Raw genomic sequence first — 21,889 nt, forward strand, 5'->3', positions numbered from 1 at the left:
CGTTACTGAATTTGAGCTTCAACTCGGGCACCTGCTTTATTTATATCTGTAAGTGCTTCCTGTTGAGGTTTAATTTTTGTGACAGGAGCATCGTGCCAGAATGAATCCTGCCCTGCATATTTACCCACGAAGATGCCACCGCCGTTTTGTGCAATACCTCTACTCAACTGGAGTACTTTCTACTGGCTAATCAGTAAGTGCTACCTCGTTGGGTAAATGTATAGTGCTTTTCCTACACTACAACTGCGTAAAGGGCCAGAAGAGTTGTCTACAGTGACCATGTGTGTCTTTACCGGCGCCGACGGGCCCCGGGTTCCTGGAGTCAGCTGTCCATCATAGTGGGGGAAAGGGCGGGAAGACGATGCCCACCGCTGGTGTGTGGGGCGGGGCCAAACGGGCGTGGCTTCCATGCAGTTCACATGCCTCTTGTTTATAAAGGGTCAGAGCAGTGTCTCTGAGGCAGACAAGGAGAAGGAACCGCCTTGGCACAGGAACTACTTGCAGCTATCATTTCAGGGTGGAAATCGGGAGAAGGCACATCTGCTTAACCACGCTCACGTTTCAGGGTGGAAATGGGGAGAAGGCCCCTCTGCTTAACCACGCTCACGAATTCTACACGAGGATTGCGCTCGAAAAAATGAAGGATGCAAAGACCACCATCAAGTATTACAGCTAACATTTCAGGGTGGAAATGAGGAGGAGGCGCATCTGCTAAGCCACCACCACGCTCACGAATTTTTTGGCTCATAATGCGTTACTGAATTTGAGCTTCCACTCGGGCACCTGCTTTATTTATACCTGTAAGTGCTTCCTGTTGAGGTTTAATTTTTGTGACAGGAGCATCGTGCCAGAATGAATCCTGCCCTGCATATTCACCCAAGAAGATGCCACCGTTTTGTGCAATACCTCTACTCAACTGGAGTACTTTCTACTGGCTAATCAGTAAGTGCTACCTCGTTGGGTAAATGTATAGTTCTTTTCCAACACTAAAGCTGTGTATAGGGCCAGAAGAGTCGTCTACAGTGACCATGTATGTCTGTAACGTTGCCACGGCGCCGACGGCCCCGGGGTCCCTCGAGTCAGCTGTCCATCATAGTGGGGGAAAGGGCGGGAAGACGTTGCCCACCGCTGGTGTGTGGGGCGGGGCCAAACGGGCGGGGCTTCCATGCAGTTCACATGCCTCTTGTTTATAAAGGGTCAGAGCAGTGTCTCTGAGGCAGACAAGGAGAAGGAACCGCCTTGGCACAGGAACTACTCGAGGATTGCGCTCGAGAAAATGAAGGATGCAAAGACCACCATCAAGGATTGCAGCTATCATTTCAGGGTGGAAATCGGGAGAAGGCACATCTGCTTAACCACGCTCACGAATTCTACACGAGGATTGCGCTCGAAAAAATGAAGGATGCAAAGACCACCATCAAGTATTACAGCTAACATTTCAGGGTGGAAATGGGGAGAAGGCCCCTCTGCTTAACCACGCTCACGAATTCTACACGAGGATTGCGCTCGAAAAAATGAAGGATGCAAAGACCACCATCAAGTATTACAGCTAACATTTCAGGGTGGAAATGAGGAGAAGGCGCATCTGCTAAGCCACCACCACGCTCACGAATTTTTTGGCTCATAATGCGTTACTGAATTTGAGCTTCCACTCGGGCACCTGCTTTATTTATATCTGTAAGTGCTTCCTGTTGAGGTTTAATTTTTGTGACAGGAGCATCGTGCCAGAATGAATCCTGGCCTGCATATTTACCCACGAAGATGCCACCGCCGTTTTGTGCAATACCTCTACTCAACTGGAGTACTTTCTACTGGCTAATCAGTAAGTGCTACCTCGTTGGGTAAATGTATAGTGCTTTTCCTACACTACAACTGCGTAAAGGGCCAGAAGAGTTGTCTACAGTGACTATGTGTGTCTTTACCGGCGCCGACGGGCCCGAGGTTCCTCGAGTCAGCTGTCCATCATAGTGGGGGAAAGGGCGGGAAGACGATGCCCACCGCTGGTGTGTGGGGCGGGGCCAAACGGGCGTGGCTTCCACGCAGTTCACATGCCTCTTGTTTATAAAGGGCCAGAGACCGATCGGAGCAGCAGATGAGGAGACAGAACCTCCTGGTGTCAGGAACCACACGGGGATTGCGCTCGAGCAAGTCATGGATGCACAGCTCTATCCAGGATCACAGCTAATTGTTGGCGGTAGATATGGGGAGAACAGCACACCTGCCCAGCCTCGACCTAGCTCCCGAATGTATTGTGCTGATGAATGCGTTACTGAATTTGAGCTTCAACTCGGGCACCTGCTTTATTTATATCTGTAAGTGCTTCCTGTTGAGGTTTAATTTTTGTGACAGGAGCATCGTGCCAGAATGAATCCTGGCCTGCATATTTACCCACGAAGATGCCACCGCCGTTTTGTGCAATACCTCTACTCAACTGGAGTACTTTCTACTGGCTAATCAGTAAGTGCTACCTCGTTGGGTAAATGTATAGTGCTTTTCCTACACTACAACTGCGTGAAGGGCCAGAAGAGATGTCTACAGTGACCATGTGTGTCTTTACCGGCGCCGACGGGCCCCGGGGTTCCTCGAGTCAGCTGTCCATCATAGTGGGGGGAAAGGGCGGGAAGACGATGCCCACCGCTGGTGTGTGGGGCGGGGCCAAACGGGCGTGGCTTCCACGCAGTTCACATGCCTCTTGTTTATAAAGGGCCAGAGACCGATCGGAGCAGCAGATGAGGAGACAGAACCTCCTGGTGTCAGGAACCACACGGGGATTGCGCTCGAGCAAGTCATGGATGCACAGCTCTATCCAGGATCACAGCTAATTGTTGACGGTAGATATGGGGAGAACAGCACACCTGCCCAGCCTCGACCTAGCTCCCGAATGTATTGTGCTGATGAATGCGTTACTGAATTTGAGCTTCAACTCGGGCACCTGCTTTATTTATATCTGTAAGTGCTTCCTGTTGAGGTTTAATTTTTGTGACAGGAGCATCGTGCCAGAATGAATCCTGCCCTGCTTATTTACCCACGAAGATGCCACCGCCGTTTTGTGCAATACCTCTACTCAACTGGAGTACTTTCTACTGGCTAATCAGTAAGTGCTACCTCTTTGGGTAAATGTATAGTGCTTTTCCTACACTACAACTGCGTAAAGGGCCAGAAGAGTTGTCTACAGTGACCATGTGTGTCTTTACCGGCGCCGACGGGCCCCGGGGTTCCTCGAGTCAGCTGTCCATCATAGTGGGGGAAAGGGCGGGAAGACGATGCCCACCGCTGGTGTGTGGGGCGGGGCCAAACGGGCGGGGCTTCCATGCAGTTCACATGCCTCTTGTTTATAAAGGTCCAGAGACCGATCGGAGCAGCAGATGAGGAGACAGAACCTCCTGGTGTCAGGAACCACACGTGGATTGCGCTCGAGCAAGTCATAAGTCATGGATGCACAGCTCTATCCAGGATCACAGCTAATTGTTGACGGTAGATATGGGGAGAACAGCACACCTGCCCAGCCTCGACCTAGCTCCCGAATGTATTGTGCTGATGAATGCGTTACTGAATTTGAGCTTCAACTCGGGCACCTGCTTTATTTATATCTGTAAGTGCTTCCTGTTGAGGTTTAATTTTTGTGACAGGAGCATCGTGCCAGAATGAATCCTGCCCTGCATATTTACCCACGAAGATGCCACCGCCGTTTTGTGCAATACCTCTACTCAACTGGAGTACTTTCTACTGGCTAATCAGTAAGTGCTACCTCGTTGGGTAAATGTATAGTGCTTTTCCTACACTACAACTGCGTAAAGGGCCAGAAGAGTTGTCTACAGTGACCATGTGTGTCTTTACCGGCGCCGACGGGCCCCGGGGTTCCTCGAGTCAGCTGTCCATCATAGTGGGGGAAAGGGCGGGAAGACGATGCCCACCGCTGGTGTGTGGGGCGGGGCCAAACGGGCGTGGCTTCCATGCAGTTCACATGCCTCTTGTTTATAAAGGGCCAGAGACCGATCGGAGCAGCAGATGAGGAGACAGAACCTCCTGGAGTCAGGAACCACACGGGGATTGCGCTCGAGCAAGTCATGGATGCACAGCTCTATCCAGGATCACAGCTAATTGTTGACGGTAGATATGGGGAGAACAGCACACCTGCCCAGCCTCGACCTAGCTCCAGAATGTATTGTGCTGATGAATGTGTTACTGAATTTGAGCTTCAACTCGGGCACCTGCTTTATTTATATCTGTAAGTGCTTCCTGTTGAGGTTTAATTTTTGTGACAGGAGCATCGTGCCAGAATGAATCCTGCCCTGCATATTTACCCACGAAGATGCCACCGCCGTTTTGTGCAATACCTCTACTCAACTGGAGTACTTTCTACTGGCTAATCAGTAAGTGCTACCTCGTTGGGTAAATGTATAGTGCTTTTCCTACACTACAACTGCGTAAAGGGCCAGAAGAGTTGTCTACAGTGACCATGTGTGTCTTTACCGGCGCCGACGGGCCCGGGGTTCCTCGAGTCAGCTGTCCATCATAGTGGGGGAAAGGGCGGGAAGACGATGCCCACCGCTGGTGTGTGGGGCGGGGCCAAACGGGCGTGGCTTCCACGCAGTTCACATGCCTCTTGTTTATAAAGGGCCAGAGACCGATCGGAGCAGCAGATGAGGAGACAGAACCTCCTGGTGTCAGGAACCACACGGGGATTGCGCTCGAGCAAGTCATGGATGCACAGCTCTATCCAGGATCACAGCTAATTGTTGACGGTAGATATGGGGAGAACAGCACACCTGCCCAGCCTCGACCTAGCTCCCGAATGTATTGTGCTGATGAATGTGTTACTGAATTTGAGCTTCAACTCGGGCACCTGCTTTATTTATATCTGTAAGTGCTTCCTGTTGAGGTTTAATTTTTGTGACAGGAGCATCGTGCCAGAATGAATCCTGCCCTGCATATTTACCCACGAAGATGCCACCGCCGTTTTGTGCAATACCTCTACTCAACTGGAGTACTTTCTACTGGCTAATCAGTAAGTGCTACCTCGTTGGGTAAATGTATAGTGCTTTTCCTACACTACAACTGCGTGAAGGGCCAGAAGAGATGTCTACAGTGACCATGTGTGTCTTTACCGGCGCCGACGGGCCCCGGGGTTCCTCGAGTCAGCTGTCCATCATAGTGGGGGGAAAGGGCGGGAAGACGATGCCCACCGCTGGTGTGTGGGGCGGGGCCAAACGGGCGTGGCTTCCACGCAGTTCACATGCCTCTTGTTTATAAAGGGCCAGAGACCGATCGGAGCAGCAGATGAGGAGACAGAACCTCCTGGTGTCAGGAACCACACGGGGATTGCGCTCGAGCAAGTCATGGATGCACAGCTCTATCCAGGATCACAGCTAATTGTTGACGGTAGATATGGGGAGAACAGCACACCTGCCCAGCCTCGACCTAGCTCCCGAATGTATTGTGCTGATGAATGCGTTACTGAATTTGAGCTTCAACTCGGGCACCTGCTTTATTTATATCTGTAAGTGCTTCCTGTTGAGGTTTAATTTTTGTGACAGGAGCATCGTGCCAGAATGAATCCTGCCCTGCATATTTACCCACGAAGATGCCACCGCCGTTTTGTGCAATACCTCTACTCAACTGGAGTACTTTCTACTGGCTAATCAGTAAGTGCTACCTCGTTGGGTAAATGTATAGTGCTTTTCCTACACTACAACTGCGTAAAGGGCCAGAAGAGTTGTCTACAGTGACCATGTGTGTCTTTACCGGCGCCGACGGGCCCCGGGTTCCTGGAGTCAGCTGTCCATCATAGTGGGGGAAAGGGCGGGAAGACGATGCCCACCGCTGGTGTGTGGGGCGGGGCCAAACGGGCGTGGCTTCCATGCAGTTCACATGCCTCTTGTTTATAAAGGGTCAGAGCAGTGTCTCTGAGGCAGACAAGGAGAAGGAACCGCCTTGGCACAGGAACTACTTGCAGCTATCATTTCAGGGTGGAAATCGGGAGAAGGCACATCTGCTTAACCACGCTCACGTTTCAGGGTGGAAATGGGGAGAAGGCCCCTCTGCTTAACCACGCTCACGAATTCTACACGAGGATTGCGCTCGAAAAAATGAAGGATGCAAAGACCACCATCAAGTATTACAGCTAACATTTCAGGGTGGAAATGAGGAGGAGGCGCATCTGCTAAGCCACCACCACGCTCACGAATTTTTTGGCTCATAATGCGTTACTGAATTTGAGCTTCCACTCGGGCACCTGCTTTATTTATACCTGTAAGTGCTTCCTGTTGAGGTTTAATTTTTGTGACAGGAGCATCGTGCCAGAATGAATCCTGCCCTGCATATTCACCCAAGAAGATGCCACCGTTTTGTGCAATACCTCTACTCAACTGGAGTACTTTCTACTGGCTAATCAGTAAGTGCTACCTCGTTGGGTAAATGTATAGTTCTTTTCCAACACTAAAGCTGTGTATAGGGCCAGAAGAGTCGTCTACAGTGACCATGTATGTCTGTAACGTTGCCACGGCGCCGACGGCCCCGGGGTCCCTCGAGTCAGCTGTCCATCATAGTGGGGGAAAGGGCGGGAAGACGTTGCCCACCGCTGGTGTGTGGGGCGGGGCCAAACGGGCGGGGCTTCCATGCAGTTCACATGCCTCTTGTTTATAAAGGGTCAGAGCAGTGTCTCTGAGGCAGACAAGGAGAAGGAACCGCCTTGGCACAGGAACTACTCGAGGATTGCGCTCGAGAAAATGAAGGATGCAAAGACCACCATCAAGGATTGCAGCTATCATTTCAGGGTGGAAATCGGGAGAAGGCACATCTGCTTAACCACGCTCACGAATTCTACACGAGGATTGCGCTCGAAAAAATGAAGGATGCAAAGACCACCATCAAGTATTACAGCTAACATTTCAGGGTGGAAATGGGGAGAAGGCCCCTCTGCTTAACCACGCTCACGAATTCTACACGAGGATTGCGCTCGAAAAAATGAAGGATGCAAAGACCACCATCAAGTATTACAGCTAACATTTCAGGGTGGAAATGAGGAGAAGGCGCATCTGCTAAGCCACCACCACGCTCACGAATTTTTTGGCTCATAATGCGTTACTGAATTTGAGCTTCCACTCGGGCACCTGCTTTATTTATATCTGTAAGTGCTTCCTGTTGAGGTTTAATTTTTGTGACAGGAGCATCGTGCCAGAATGAATCCTGCCCTGCATATTTACCCACGAAGATGCCACCGCCGTTTTGTGCAATACCTCTACTCAACTGGAGTACTTTCTACTGGCTAATCAGTAAGTGCTACCTCGTTGGGTAAATGTATAGTGCTTTTCCTACACTACAACTGCGTAAAGGGCCAGAAGAGTTGTCTACAGTGACCATGTGTGTCTTTACCGGCGCCGACGGGCCCCGGGTTCCTGGAGTCAGCTGTCCATCATAGTGGGGGAAAGGGCGGGAAGACGATGCCCACCGCTGGTGTGTGGGGCGGGGCCAAACGGGCGTGGCTTCCATGCAGTTCACATGCCTCTTGTTTATAAAGGGCCAGAGACCGATCGGAGCAGCAGATGAGGAGACAGAACCTCCTGGAGTCAGGAACCACACGGGGATTGCGCTCGAGCAAGTCATGGATGCACAGCTCTATCCAGGATCACAGCTAAGTGTTGACGGTAGATATGGGGAGAACAGCACACCTGCCCAGCCTCGACCTAGCTCCCGAATGTATTGTGCTGATGAATGTGTTACTGAATTTGAGCTTCAACTCGGGCACCTGCTTTATTTATATCTGTAAGTGCTTCCTGTTGAGGTTTAATTTTTGTGACAGGAGCATCGTGCCAGAATGAATCCTGCCCTGCATATTTACCCACGAAGATGCCACCGCCGTTTTGTGCAATACCTCTACTCAACTGGAGTACTTTCTACTGGCTAATCAGTAAGTGCTACCTCGTTGGGTAAATGTATAGTGCTTTTCCTACACTACAACTGCGTAAAGGGCCAGAAGAGTTGTCTACAGTGACCATGTGTGTCTTTACCGGCGCCGACGGGCCCCGGGGTTCCTCGAGTCAGCTGTCCATCATAGTGGGGGAAAGGGCGGGAAGACGATGCCCACCGCTGGTGTGTGGGGCGGGGCCAAACGGGCGTGGCTTCCACGCAGTTCACATGCCTCTTGTTTATAAAGGGCCAGAGACCGATCGGAGCAGCAGATGAGGAGACAGAACCTCCTGGTGTCAGGAACCACACGGGGATTGCGCTCGAGCAAGTCATAAGTCATGGATGCACAGCTCTATCCAGGATCACAGCTAATTGTTGACGGTAGATATGGGGAGAACAGCACACCTGCCCAGCCTCGACCTAGCTCCCGAATGTATTGTGCTGATGAATGCGTTACTGAATTTGAGCTTCAACTCGGGCACCTGCTTTATTTATATCTGTAAGTGCTTCCTGTTGAGGTTTAATTTTTGTGACAGGAGCATCGTGCCAGAATGAATCCTGCCCTGCATATTTACCCACGAAGATGCCACCGCCGTTTTGTGCAATACCTCTACTCAACTGGAGTACTTTCTACTGGCTAATCAGTAAGTGCTACCTCGTTGGGTAAATGTATAGTGCTTTTCCTACACTACAACTGCGTAAAGGGCCAGAAGAGTTGTCTACAGTGACCATGTGTGTCTTTACCGGCGCCGACGGGCCCCGGGGTTCCTCGAGTCAGCTGTCCATCAGAGTGGGGGAAAGGGCGGGAAGACGATGCCCACCGCTGGTGTGTGGGGCGGGGCCAAACGGGCGTGGCTTCCATGCAGTTCACATGCCTCTTGTTTATAAAGGGCCAGAGACCGATCGGAGCAGCAGATGAGGAGACAGAACCTCCTGGAGTCAGGAACCACACGGGGATTGCGCTCGAGCAAGTCATGGATGCACAGCTCTATCCAGGATCACAGCTAATTGTTGACGGTAGATATGGGGAGAACAGCACACCTGCCCAGCCTCGACCTAGCTCCCGAATGTATTGTGCTGATGAATGTGTTACTGAATTTGAGCTTCAACTCGGGCACCTGCTTTATTTATATCTGTAAGTGCTTCCTGTTGAGGTTTAATTTTTGTGACAGGAGCATCGTGCCAGAATGAATCCTGCCCTGCATATTTACCCACGAAGATGCCACCGCCGTTTTGTGCAATACCTCTACTCAACTGGAGTACTTTCTACTGGCTAATCAGTAAGTGCTACCTCGTTGGGTAAATGTATAGTGCTTTTCCTACACTACAACTGCGTAAAGGGCCAGAAGAGTTGTCTACAGTGACCATGTGTGTCTTTACCGGCGCCGACGGGCCCCGGGGTTCCTCGAGTCAGCTGTCCATCATAGTGGGGGAAAGGGCGGGAAGACGATGCCCACCGCTGGTGTGTGGGGCGGGGCCAAACGGGCGTGGCTTCCACGCAGTTCACATGCCTCTTGTTTATAAAGGGCCAGAGACCGATCGGAGCAGCAGATGAGGAGACAGAACCTCCTGGTGTCAGGAACCACACGGGGATTGCGCTCGAGCAAGTCATGGATGCACAGCTCTATCCAGGATCACAGCTAATTGTTGACGGTAGATATGGGGAGAACAGCACACCTGCCCAGCCTCGACCTAGCTCCCGAATGTATTGTGCTGATGAATGCGTTACTGAATTTGAGCTTCAACTCGGGCACCTGCTTTATTTATATCTGTAAGTGCTTCCTGTTGAGGTTTAATTTTTGTGACAGGAGCATCGTGCCAGAATGAATCCTGCCCTGCATATTTACCCACGAAGATGCCACCGCCGTTTTGTGCAATACCTCTACTCAACTGGAGTACTTTCTACTGGCTAATCAGTAAGTGCTACCTCGTTGGGTAAATGTATAGTGCTTTTCCTACACTACAACTGCGTAAAGGGCCAGAAGAGTTGTCTACAGTGACCATGTGTGTCTTTACCGGCGCCGACGGGCCCCGGGGTTCCTCGAGTCAGCTGTCCATCATAGTGGGGGAAAGGGCGGGAAGACGATGCCCACCGCTGGTGTGTGGGGCGGGGCCAAACGGGCGTGGCTTCCACGCAGTTCACATGCCTCTTGTTTATAAAGGGCCAGAGACCGATCGGAGCAGCAGATGAGGAGACAGAACCTCCTGGTGTCAGGAACCACACGGGGATTGCGCTCGAGCAAGTCATAAGTCATGGATGCACAGCTCTATCCAGGATCACAGCTAATTGTTGACGGTAGATATGGGGAGAACAGCACACCTGCCCAGCCTCGACCTAGCTCCCGAATGTATTGTGCTGATGAATGCGTTACTGAATTTGAGCTTCAACTCGGGCACCTGCTTTATTTATATCTGTAAGTGCTTCCTGTTGAGGTTTAATTTTTGTGACAGGAGCATCGTGCCAGAATGAATCCTGCCCTGCATATTTACCCACGAAGATGCCACCGCCGTTTTGTGCAATACCTCTACTCAACTGGAGTACTTTCTACTGGCTAATCAGTAAGTGCTACCTTGTTGGGTAAATGTATAGTGCTTTTCCTACACTACAACTGCGTAAAGGGCCAGAAGAGTTGTCTACAGTGACCATGTGTGTCTTTACCGGCGCCGACGGGCCCCGGGTTCCTGGAGTCAGCTGTCCATCATAGTGGGGGAAAGGGCGGGAAGACGATGCCCACCGCTGGTGTGTGGGGCGGGGCCAAACGGGCGTGGCTTCCATGCAGTTCACATGCCTCTTGTTTATAAAGGGCCAGAGACCGATCAGAGCAGCAGATGAGGAGACAGAACCTCCTGGAGTCAGGAACCACACGGGGATTGCGCTCGAGCAAGTCATGGATGCACAGCTCTATCCAGGATCACAGCTAATTGTTGACGGTAGATATGGGGAGAACAGCACACCTGCCCAGCCTCGACCTAGCTCCCGAATGTATTGTGCTGATGAATGCGTTACTGAATTTGAGCTTCAACTCGGGCACCTGCTTTATTTATATCTGTAAGTGCTTCCTGCTGAGGTTTAATTTTTGTGACAGGAGCATCGTGCCAGAATGAATCCTGCCCTGCATATTTACCCACGAAGATGCCACCGCCGTTTTGTGCAATACCTCTACTCAACTGGAGTACTTTCTACTGGCTAATCAGTAAGTGCTACCTCGTTGGGTAAATGTATAGTGCTTTTCCTACACTACAACTGCGTGAAGGGCCAGAAGAGATGTCGACAGTGACCATGTGTGTCTTTACCGGCGCCGACGGGCCCCGGGGTTCCTCGAGTCAGCTGTCCATCATAGTGGGGGGAAAGGGCGGGAAGACGATGCCCACCGCTGGTGTGTGGGGCGGGGCCAAACGGGCGTGGCTTCCATGCAGTTCACATGCCTCTTGTTTATAAAGGGCCAGAGACCGATCAGAGCAGCAGATGAGGAGACAGAACCTCCTGGAGTCAGGAACCACACGGGGATTGCGCTCGAGCAAGTCATGGATGCACAGCTCTATCCAGGATCACAGCTAATTGTTGACGGTAGATATGGGGAGAACAGCACACCTGCCCAGCCTCGACCTAGCTCCCGAATGTATTGTGCTGATGAATGCGTTACTGAATTTGAGCTTCAACTCGGGCACCTGCTTTATTTATATCTGTAAGTGCTTCCTGTTGAGGTTTAATTTTTGTGACAGGAGCATCGTGCCAGAATGAATCCTGCCCAGCATATTTACCCACGAAGATGCCACCGCCGTTTTGTGCAATACCTCTACTCAACTGGAGTACTTTCTACTGGCTAATCAGTAAGTGCTACCTCGTTGGGTAAATGTATAGTGCTTTTCCTACACTACAACTGCGTGAAGGGCCAGAAGAGATGTCGACAGTGACCATGTGTGTCTTTACCGGCGCCGACGGGCCCCGGGGTTCCTCGAGTCAGCTGTCCATCATAGTGGGGGGAAAGGGCGGGAAGACGATGCCCACCGCTGGTGTGTGGGGCGGGGCCAAACGGGCGTGGCTTCCACGCAGTTCACATGCCTCTTGTTTATAAAGGGCCAGAGACCGATCGGAGCAGCAGATGAGGAGACAGAACCTCCTGGTGTCAGGAACCACACGGGGATTGCGCTCGAGCAAGTCATGGATGCACAGCTCTATCCAGGATCACAGCTAATTGTTGACGGTAGATATGGGGAGAACAGCACACCTGCCCAGCCTCGACCTAGCTCCCGAATGTATTGTGCTGATGAATGCGTTACTGAATTTGAGCTTCAACTCGGGCACCTGCTTTATTTATATCTGTAAGTGCTTCCTGTTGAGGTTTAATTTTTGTGACAGGAGCATCGTGCCAGAATGAATCCTGCCCTGCTTATTTACCCACGAAGATGCCACCGCCGTTTTGTGCAATACCTCTACTCAACTGGAGTACTTTCTACTGGCTAATCAGTAAGTGCTACCTCTTTGGGTAAATGTATAGTGCTTTTCCTACACTACAACTGCGTAAAGGGCCAGAAGAGTTGTCTACAGTGACCATGTGTGTCTTTACCGGCGCCGACGGGCCCCGGGGTTCCTCGAGTCAGCTGTCCATCATAGTGGGGGAAAGGGCGGGAAGACGATGCCCACCGCTGGTGTGTGGGGCGGGGCCAAACGGGCGTGGCTTCCACGCAGTTCACATGCCTCTTGTTTATAAAGGGCCAGAGACCGATCGGAGCAGCAGATGAGGAGACAGAACCTCCTGGTGTCAGGAACCACACGGGGATTGCGCTCGAGCAAGTCATGGATGCACAGCTCTATCCAGGATCACAGCTAATTGTTGACGGTAGATATGGGGAGAACAGCACACCTGCCCAGCCTCGACCTAGCTCCCGAATGTATTGTGCTGATGAATGTGTTACTGAATTTGAGCTTCAACTCGGGCACCTGCTTTATTTATATCTGTAAGTGCTTCCTGTTGAGGTTTAATTTTTGTGACAGGAGCATCGTGCCAGAATGAATCCTGCCCTGCATATTTACCCACGAAGATGCCACCGCCGTTTTGTGCAATACCTCTACTCAACTGGAGTACTTTCTACTGGCTAATCAGTAAGTGCTACCTCGTTGGGTAAATGTATAGTGCTTTTCCTACACTACAACTGCGTAAAGGGCCAGAAGAGTTGTCTACAGTGACCATGTGTGTCTTTACCGGCGCCGACGGGCCCCGGGGTTCCTCGAGTCAGCTGTCCATCATAGTGGGGGAAAGGGCGGGAAGACGATGCCCACCGCTGATGTGTGGGGCGGGGCCAAACGGGCGTGGCTTCCACGCAGTTCACATGCCTCTTGTTTATAAAGGGCCAGAGACCGATCGGAGCAGCAGATGAGGAGACAGAACCTCCTGGTGTCAGGAACCACACGGGGATTGCGCTCGAGCAAGTCATAAGTCATGGATGCACAGCTCTATCCAGGATCACAGCTAATTGTTGACGGTAGATATGGGGAGAACAGCACACCTGCCCAGCCTCGACCTAGCTCCCGAATGTATTGTGCTGATGAATGCGTTACTGAATTTGAGCTTCAACTCGGGCACCTGCTTTATTTATATCTGTAAGTGCTTCCTGTTGAGGTTTAATTTTTGTGACAGGAGCATCGTGCCAGAATGAATCCTGCCCTGCATATTTACCCACGAAGATGCCACCGCCGTTTTGTGCAATACCTCTACTCAACTGGAGTACTTTCTACTGGCTAATCAGTAAGTGCTACCTCGTTGGGTAAATGTATAGTGCTTTTCCTACACTACAACTGCGTAAAGGGCCAGAAGAGTTGTCTACAGTGACCATGTGTGTCTTTACCGGCGCCGACGGGCCCCGGGTTCCTGGAGTCAGCTGTCCATCATAGTGGGGGAAAGGGCGGGAAGACGATGCCCACCGCTGGTGTGTGGGGCGGGGCCAAACGGGCGTGGCTTCCATGCAGTTCACATGCCTCTTGTTTATAAAGGGTCAGAGCAGTGTCTCTGAGGCAGACAAGGAGAAGGAACCGCCTTGGCACAGGAACTACTTGCAGCTATCATTTCAGGGTGGAAATCGGGAGAAGGCACATCTGCTTAACCACGCTCACGTTTCAGGGTGGAAATGGGGAGAAGGCCCCTCTGCTTAACCACGCTCACGAATTCTACACGAGGATTGCGCTCGAAAAAATGAAGGATGCAAAGACCACCATCAAGTATTACAGCTAACATTTCAGGGTGGAAATGAGGAGGAGGCGCATCTGCTAAGCCACCACCACGCTCACGAATTTTTTGGCTCATAATGCGTTACTGAATTTGAGCTTCCACTCGGGCACCTGCTTTATTTATACCTGTAAGTGCTTCCTGTTGAGGTTTAATTTTTGTGACAGGAGCATCGTGCCAGAATGAATCCTGCCCTGCATATTCACCCAAGAAGATGCCACCGTTTTGTGCAATACCTCTACTCAACTGGAGTACTTTCTACTGGCTAATCAGTAAGTGCTACCTCGTTGGGTAAATGTATAGTTCTTTTCCAACACTAAAGCTGTGTATAGGGCCAGAAGAGTCGTCTACAGTGACCATGTATGTCTGTAACGTTGCCACGGCGCCGACGGCCCCGGGGTCCCTCGAGTCAGCTGTCCATCATAGTGGGGGAAAGGGCGGGAAGACGTTGCCCACCGCTGGTGTGTGGGGCGGGGCCAAACGGGCGGGGCTTCCATGCAGTTCACATGCCTCTTGTTTATAAAGGGTCAGAGCAGTGTCTCTGAGGCAGACAAGGAGAAGGAACCGCCTTGGCACAGGAACTACTCGAGGATTGCGCTCGAGAAAATGAAGGATGCAAAGACCACCATCAAGGATTGCAGCTATCATTTCAGGGTGGAAATCGGGAGAAGGCACATCTGCTTAACCACGCTCACGAATTCTACACGAGGATTGCGCTCGAAAAAATGAAGGATGCAAAGACCACCATCAAGTATTACAGCTAACATTTCAGGGTGGAAATGGGGAGAAGGCCCCTCTGCTTAACCACGCTCACGAATTCTACACGAGGATTGCGCTCGAAAAAATGAAGGATGCAAAGACCACCATCAAGTATTACAGCTAACATTTCAGGGTGGAAATGAGGAGAAGGCGCATCTGCTAAGCCACCACCACGCTCACGAATTTTTTGGCTCATAATGCGTTACTGAATTTGAGCTTCCACTCGGGCACCTGCTTTATTTATATCTGTAAGTGCTTCCTGTTGAGGTTTAATTTTTGTGACAGGAGCATCGTGCCAGAATGAATCCTGGCCTGCATATTTACCCACGAAGATGCCACCGCCGTTTTGTGCAATACCTCTACTCAACTGGAGTACTTTCTACTGGCTAATCAGTAAGTGCTACCTCGTTGGGTAAATGTATAGTGCTTTTCCTACACTACAACTGCGTAAAGGGCCAGAAGAGTTGTCTACAGTGACTATGTGTGTCTTTACCGGCGCCGACGGGCCCGAGGTTCCTCGAGTCAGCTGTCCATCATAGTGGGGGAAAGGGCGGGAAGACGATGCCCACCGCTGGTGTGTGGGGCGGGGCCAAACGGGCGTGGCTTCCACGCAGTTCACATGCCTCTTGTTTATAAAGGGCCAGAGACCGATCGGAGCAGCAGATGAGGAGACAGAACCTCCTGGTGTCAGGAACCACACGGGGATTGCGCTCGAGCAAGTCATGGATGCACAGCTCTATCCAGGATCACAGCTAATTGTTGGCGGTAGATATGGGGAGAACAGCACACCTGCCCAGCCTCGACCTAGCTCCCGAATGTATTGTGCTGATGAATGCGTTACTGAATTTGAGCTTCAACTCGGGCACCTGCTTTATTTATATCTGTAAGTGCTTCCTGTTGAGGTTTAATTTTTGTGACAGGAGCATCGTGCCAGAATGAATCCTGGCCTGCATATTTACCCACGAAGATGCCACCGCCGTTTTGTGCAATACCTCTACTCAACTGGAGTACTTTCTACTGGCTAATCAGTAAGTGCTACCTCGTTGGGTAAATGTATAGTGCTTTTCCTACACTACAACTGCGTGAAGGGCCAGAAGAGATGTCTACAGTGACCATGTGTGTCTTTACCGGCGCCGACGGGCCCCGGGGTTCCTCGAGTCAGCTGTCCATCATAGTGGGGGGAAAGGGCGGGAAGACGATGCCCACCGCTGGTGTGTGGGGCGGGGCCAAACGGGCGTGGCTTCCATGCAGTTCACATGCCTCTTGTTTATAAAGGGCCAGAGACCGATCAGAGCAGCAGATGAGGAGACAGAACCTCCTGGAGTCAGGAACCACACGGGGATTGCGCTCGAGCAAGTCATGGATGCACAGCTCTATCCAGGATCACAGCTAATTGTTGACGGTAGATATGGGGAGAACAGCACACCTGCCCAGCCTCGACCTAGCTCCCGAATGTATTGTGCTGATGAATGCGTTACTGAATTTGAGCTTCAACTCGGGCACCTGCTTTATTTATATCTGTAAGTGCTTCCTGTTGAGGTTTAATTTTTGTGACAGGAGCATCGTGCCAGAATGAATCCTGCCCAGCATATTTACCCACGAAGATGCCACCGCCGTTTTGTGCAATACCTCTACTCAACTGGAGTACTTTCTACTGGCTAATCAGTAAGTGCTACCTCGTTGGGTAAATGTATAGTGCTTTTCCTACACTACAACTGCGTGAAGGGCCAGAAGAGATGTCTACAGTGACCATGTGTGTCTTTACCGGCGCCGACGGGCCCCGGGGTTCCTCGAGTCAGCTGTCCATCATAGTGGGGGGAAAGGGCGGGAAGACGATGCCCACCGCTGGTGTGTGGGGCGGGGCCAAACGGGCGTGGCTTCCACGCAGTTCACATGCCTCTTGTTTATAAAGGGCCAGAGACCGATCGGAGCAGCAGATGAGGAGACAGAACCTCCTGGTGTCAGGAACCACACGGGGATTGCGCTCGAGCAAGTCATGGATGCACAGCTCTATCCAGGATCACAGCTAATTGTTGACGGTAGATATGGGGAGAACAGCACACCTGCCCAGCCTCGACCTAGCTCCCGAATGTATTGTGCTGATGAATGCGTTACTGAATTTGAGCTTCAACTCGGGCACCTGCTTTATTTATATCTGTAAGTGCTTCCTGTTGAGGTTTAATTTTTGTGACAGGAGCATCGTGCCAGAATGAATCCTGCCCTGCTTATTTACCCACGAAGATGCCACCGCCGTTTTGTGCAATACCTCTACTCAACTGGAGTACTTTCTACTGGCTAATCAGTAAGTGCTACCTCTTTGGGTAAATGTATAGTGCTTTTCCTACACTACAACTGCGTAAAGGGCCAGAAGAGTTGTCTACAGTGACCATGTGTGTCTTTACCGGCGCCGACGGGCCCCGGGGTTCCTCGAGTCAGCTGTCCATCATAGTGGGGGAAAGGGCGGGAAGACGATGCCCACCGCTGGTGTGTGGGGCGGGGCCAAACGGGCGTGGCTTCCACGCAGTTCACATGCCTCTTGTTTATAAAGGGCCAGAGACCGATCGGAGCAGCAGATGAGGAGACAGAACCTCCTGGTGTCAGGAACCACACGGGGATTGCGCTCGAGCAAGTCATGGATGCACAGCTCTATCCAGGATCACAGCTAATTGTTGACGGTAGATATGGGGAGAACAGCACACCTGCCCAGCCTCGACCTAGCTCCCGAATGTATTGTGCTGATGAATGCGTTACTGAATTTGAGCTTCAACTCGGGCACCTGCTTTATTTATATCTGTAAGTGCTTCCTGTTGAGGTTTAATTTTTGTGACAGGAGCATCGTGCCAGAATGAATCCTGCCCTGCTTATTTACCCACGAAGATGCCACCGCCGTTTTGTGCAATACCTCTACTCAACTGGAGTACTTTCTACTGGCTAATCAGTAAGTGCTACCTCTTTGGGTAAATGTATAGTGCTTTTCCTACACTACAACTGCGTAAAGGGCCATAAGAGTTGTCTACAGTGACCATGTGTGTCTTTACCGGCGCCGACGGGCCCCGGGGTTCCTCGAGTCAGCTGTCCATCATAGTGGGGGAAAGGGCGGGAAGACGATGCCCACCGCTGGTGTGTGGGGCGGGGCCAAACGGGCGGGGCTTCCATGCAGTTCACATGCCTCTTGTTTATAAAGGGCCAGAGACCGATCGGAGCAGCAGATGAGGAGACAGAACCTCCTGGTGTCAGGAACCACACGGGGATTGCGCTCGAGCAAGTCATAAGTCATGGATGCACAGCTCTATCCAGGATCACAGCTAATTGTTGACGGTAGATATGGGGAGAACAGCACACCTGCCCAGCCTCGACCTAGCTCCCGAATGTATTGTGCTGATGAATGCGTTACTGAATTTGAGCTTCAACTCGGGCACCTGCTTTATTTATATCTGTAAGTGCTTCCTGTTGAGGTTTAATTTTTGTGACAGGAGCATCGTGCCAGAATGAATCCTGCCCTGCATATTTACCCACGAAGATGCCACCGCCGTTTTGTGCAATACCTCTACTCAACTGGAGTACTTTCTACTGGCTAATCAGTAAGTGCTACCTCGTTGGGTAAATGTATAGTGCTTTTCCTACACTACAACTGCGTAAAGGGCCAGAAGAGTTGTCTACAGTGACCATGTGTGTCTTTACCGGCGCCGACGGGCCCCGGGGTTCCTCGAGTCAGCTGTCCATCATAGTGGGGGAAAGGGCGGGAAGACGATGCCCACCGCTGGTGTGTGGGGCGGGGCCAAACGGGCGTGGCTTCCATGCAGTTCACATGCCTCTTGTTTATAAAGGGCCAGAGACCGATCGGAGCAGCAGATGAGGAGACAGAACCTCCTGGAGTCAGGAACCACACGGGGATTGCGCTCGAGCAAGTCATGGATGCACAGCTCTATCCAGGATCACAGCTAATTGTTGACGGTAGATATGGGGAGAACAGCACACCTGCCCAGCCTCGACCTAGCTCCAGAATGTATTGTGCTGATGAATGTGTTACTGAATTTGAGCTTCAACTCGGGCACCTGCTTTATTTATATCTGTAAGTGCTTCCTGTTGAGGTTTAATTTTTGTGACAGGAGCATCGTGCCAGAATGAATCCTGCCCTGCATATTTACCCACGAAGATGCCACCGCCGTTTTGTGCAATACCTCTACTCAACTGGAGTACTTTCTACTGGCTAATCAGTAAGTGCTACCTCGTTGGGTAAATGTATAGTGCTTTTCCTACACTACAACTGCGTAAAGGGCCAGAAGAGTTGTCTACAGTGACCATGTGTGTCTTTACCGGCGCCGACGGGCCCGGGGTTCCTCGAGTCAGCTGTCCATCATAGTGGGGGAAAGGGCGGGAAGACGATGCCCACCGCTGGTGTGTGGGGCGGGGCCAAACGGGCGTGGCTTCCACGCAGTTCACATGCCTCTTGTTTATAAAGGGCCAGAGACCGATCGGAGCAGCAGATGAGGAGACAGAACCTCCTGGTGTCAGGAACCACACGGGGATTGCGCTCGAGCAAGTCATGGATGCACAGCTCTATCCAGGATCACAGCTAATTGTTGACGGTAGATATGGGGAGAACAGCACACCTGCCCAGCCTCGACCTAGCTCCCGAATGTATTGTGCTGATGAATGCGTTACTGAATTTGAGCTTCAACTCGGGCACCTGCTTTATTTATATCTGTAAGTGCTTCCTGTTGAGGTTTAATTTTTGTGACAGGAGCATCGTGCCAGAATGAATCCTGCCCTGCATATTTACCCACGAAGATGCCACCGCCGTTTTGTGCAATACCTCTACTCAACTGGAGTACTTTCTACTGGCTAATCAGTAAGTGCTACCTCGTTGGGTAAATGTATAGTGCTTTTCCTACACTACAACTGCGTGAAGGGCCAGAAGAGATGTCTACAGTGACCATGTGTGTCTTTACCGGCGCCGACGGGCCCCGGGGTTCCTCGAGTCAGCTGTCCATCATAGTGGGGGGAAAGGGCGGGAAGACGATGCCCACCGCTGGTGTGTGGGGCGGGGCCAAACGGGCGTGGCTTCCACGCAGTTCACATGCCTCTTGTTTATAAAGGGCCAGAGACCGATCGGAGCAGCAGATGAGGAGACAGAACCTCCTGGTGTCAGGAACCACACGGGGATTGCGCTCGAGCAAGTCATGGATGCACAGCTCTATCCAGGATCACAGCTAATTGTTGACGGTAGATATGGGGAGAACAGCACACCTGCCCAGCCTCGACCTAGCTCCCGAATGTATTGTGCTGATGAATGCGTTACTGAATTTGAGCTTCAACTCGGGCACCTGCTTTATTTATATCTGTAAGTGCTTCCTGTTGAGGTTTAATTTTTGTGACAGGAGCATCGTGCCAGAATGAATCCTGCCCTGCATATTTACCCACGAAGATGCCACCGCCGTTTTGTGCAATACCTCTACTCAACTGGAGTACTTTCTACTGGCTAATCAGTAAGTGCTACCTCGTTGGGTAAATGTATAGTGCTTTTCCTACACTACAACTGCGTAAAGGGCCAGAAGAGTTGTCTACAGTGACCATGTGTGTCTTTACCGGCGCCGACGGGCCCCGGGGTTCCTCGAGTCAGCTGTCCATCATAGTGGGGGAAAGGGCGGGAAGACGATGCCCACCGCTGGTGTGTGGGGCGGGGCCAAACGGGCGTGGCTTCCACGCAGTTCACATGCCTCTTGTTTATAAAGGGCCAGAGACCGATCGGAGCAGCAGATGAGGAGACAGAACCTCCTGGTGTCAGGAACCACACGGGGATTGCGCTCGAGCAAGTCATAAGTCATGGATGCACAGCTCTATCCAGGATCACAGCTAATTGTTGACGGTAGATATGGGGAGAACAGCACACCTGCCCAGCCTCGACCTAGCTCCCGAATGTATTGTGCTGATGAATGCGTTACTGAATTTGAGCTTCAACTCGGGCACCTGCTTTATTTATATCTGTAAGTGCTTCCTGTTGAGGTTTAATTTTTGTGACAGGAGCATCGTGCCAGAATGAATCCTGCCCTGCATATTTACCCACGAAGATGCCACCGCCGTTTTGTGCAATACCTCTACTCAACTGGAGTACTTTCTACTGGCTAATCAGTAAGTGCTACCTCGTTGGGTAAATGTATAGTGCTTTTCCTACACTACAACTGCGTAAAGGGCCAGAAGAGTTGTCTACAGTGACCATGTGTGTCTTTACCGGCGCCGACGGGCCCGGGGTTCCTCGAGTCAGCTGTCCATCATAGTGGGGGAAAGGGCGGGAAGACGATGCCCACCGCTGGTGTGTGGGGCGGGGCCAAACGGGCGTGGCTTCCACGCAGTTCACATGCCTCTTGTTTATAAAGGGCCAGAGACCGATCGGAGCAGCAGATGAGGAGACAGAACCTCCTGGTGTCAGGAACCACACGGGGATTGCGCTCGAGCAAGTCATGGATGCACAGCTCTATCCAGGATCACAGCTAATTGTTGACGGTAGATATGGGGAGAACAGCACACCTGCCCAGCCTCGACCTAGCTCCCGAATGTATTGTGCTGATGAATGCGTTACTGAATTTGAGCTTCAACTCGGGCACCTGCTTTATTTATATCTGTAAGTGCTTCCTGTTGAGGTTTAATTTTTGTGACAGGAGCATCGTGCCAGAATGAATCCTGCCCTGCATATTTACCCACGAAGATGCCACCGCCGTTTTGTGCAATACCTCTACTCAACTGGAGTACTTTCTACTGGCTAATCAGTAAGTGCTACCTCTTTGGGTAAATGTATAGTGCTTTTCCTACACTACAACTGCGTAAAGGGCCAGAAGAGTTGTCTACAGTGACCATGTGTGTCTTTACCGGCGCCGACGGGCCCCGGGGTTCCTCGAGTCAGCTGTCCATCATAGTGGGGGAAAGGGCGGGAAGACGATGCCCACCGCTGGTGTGTGGGGCGGGGCCAAACGGGCGTGGCTTCCACGCAGTTCACATGC

This window comes from Triturus cristatus, chromosome 8, assembly GCF_964204655.1.
Source record: "Triturus cristatus chromosome 8, aTriCri1.1, whole genome shotgun sequence".
NCBI classification, from domain to species: Eukaryota; Metazoa; Chordata; class Amphibia; order Caudata; family Salamandridae; genus Triturus; species Triturus cristatus.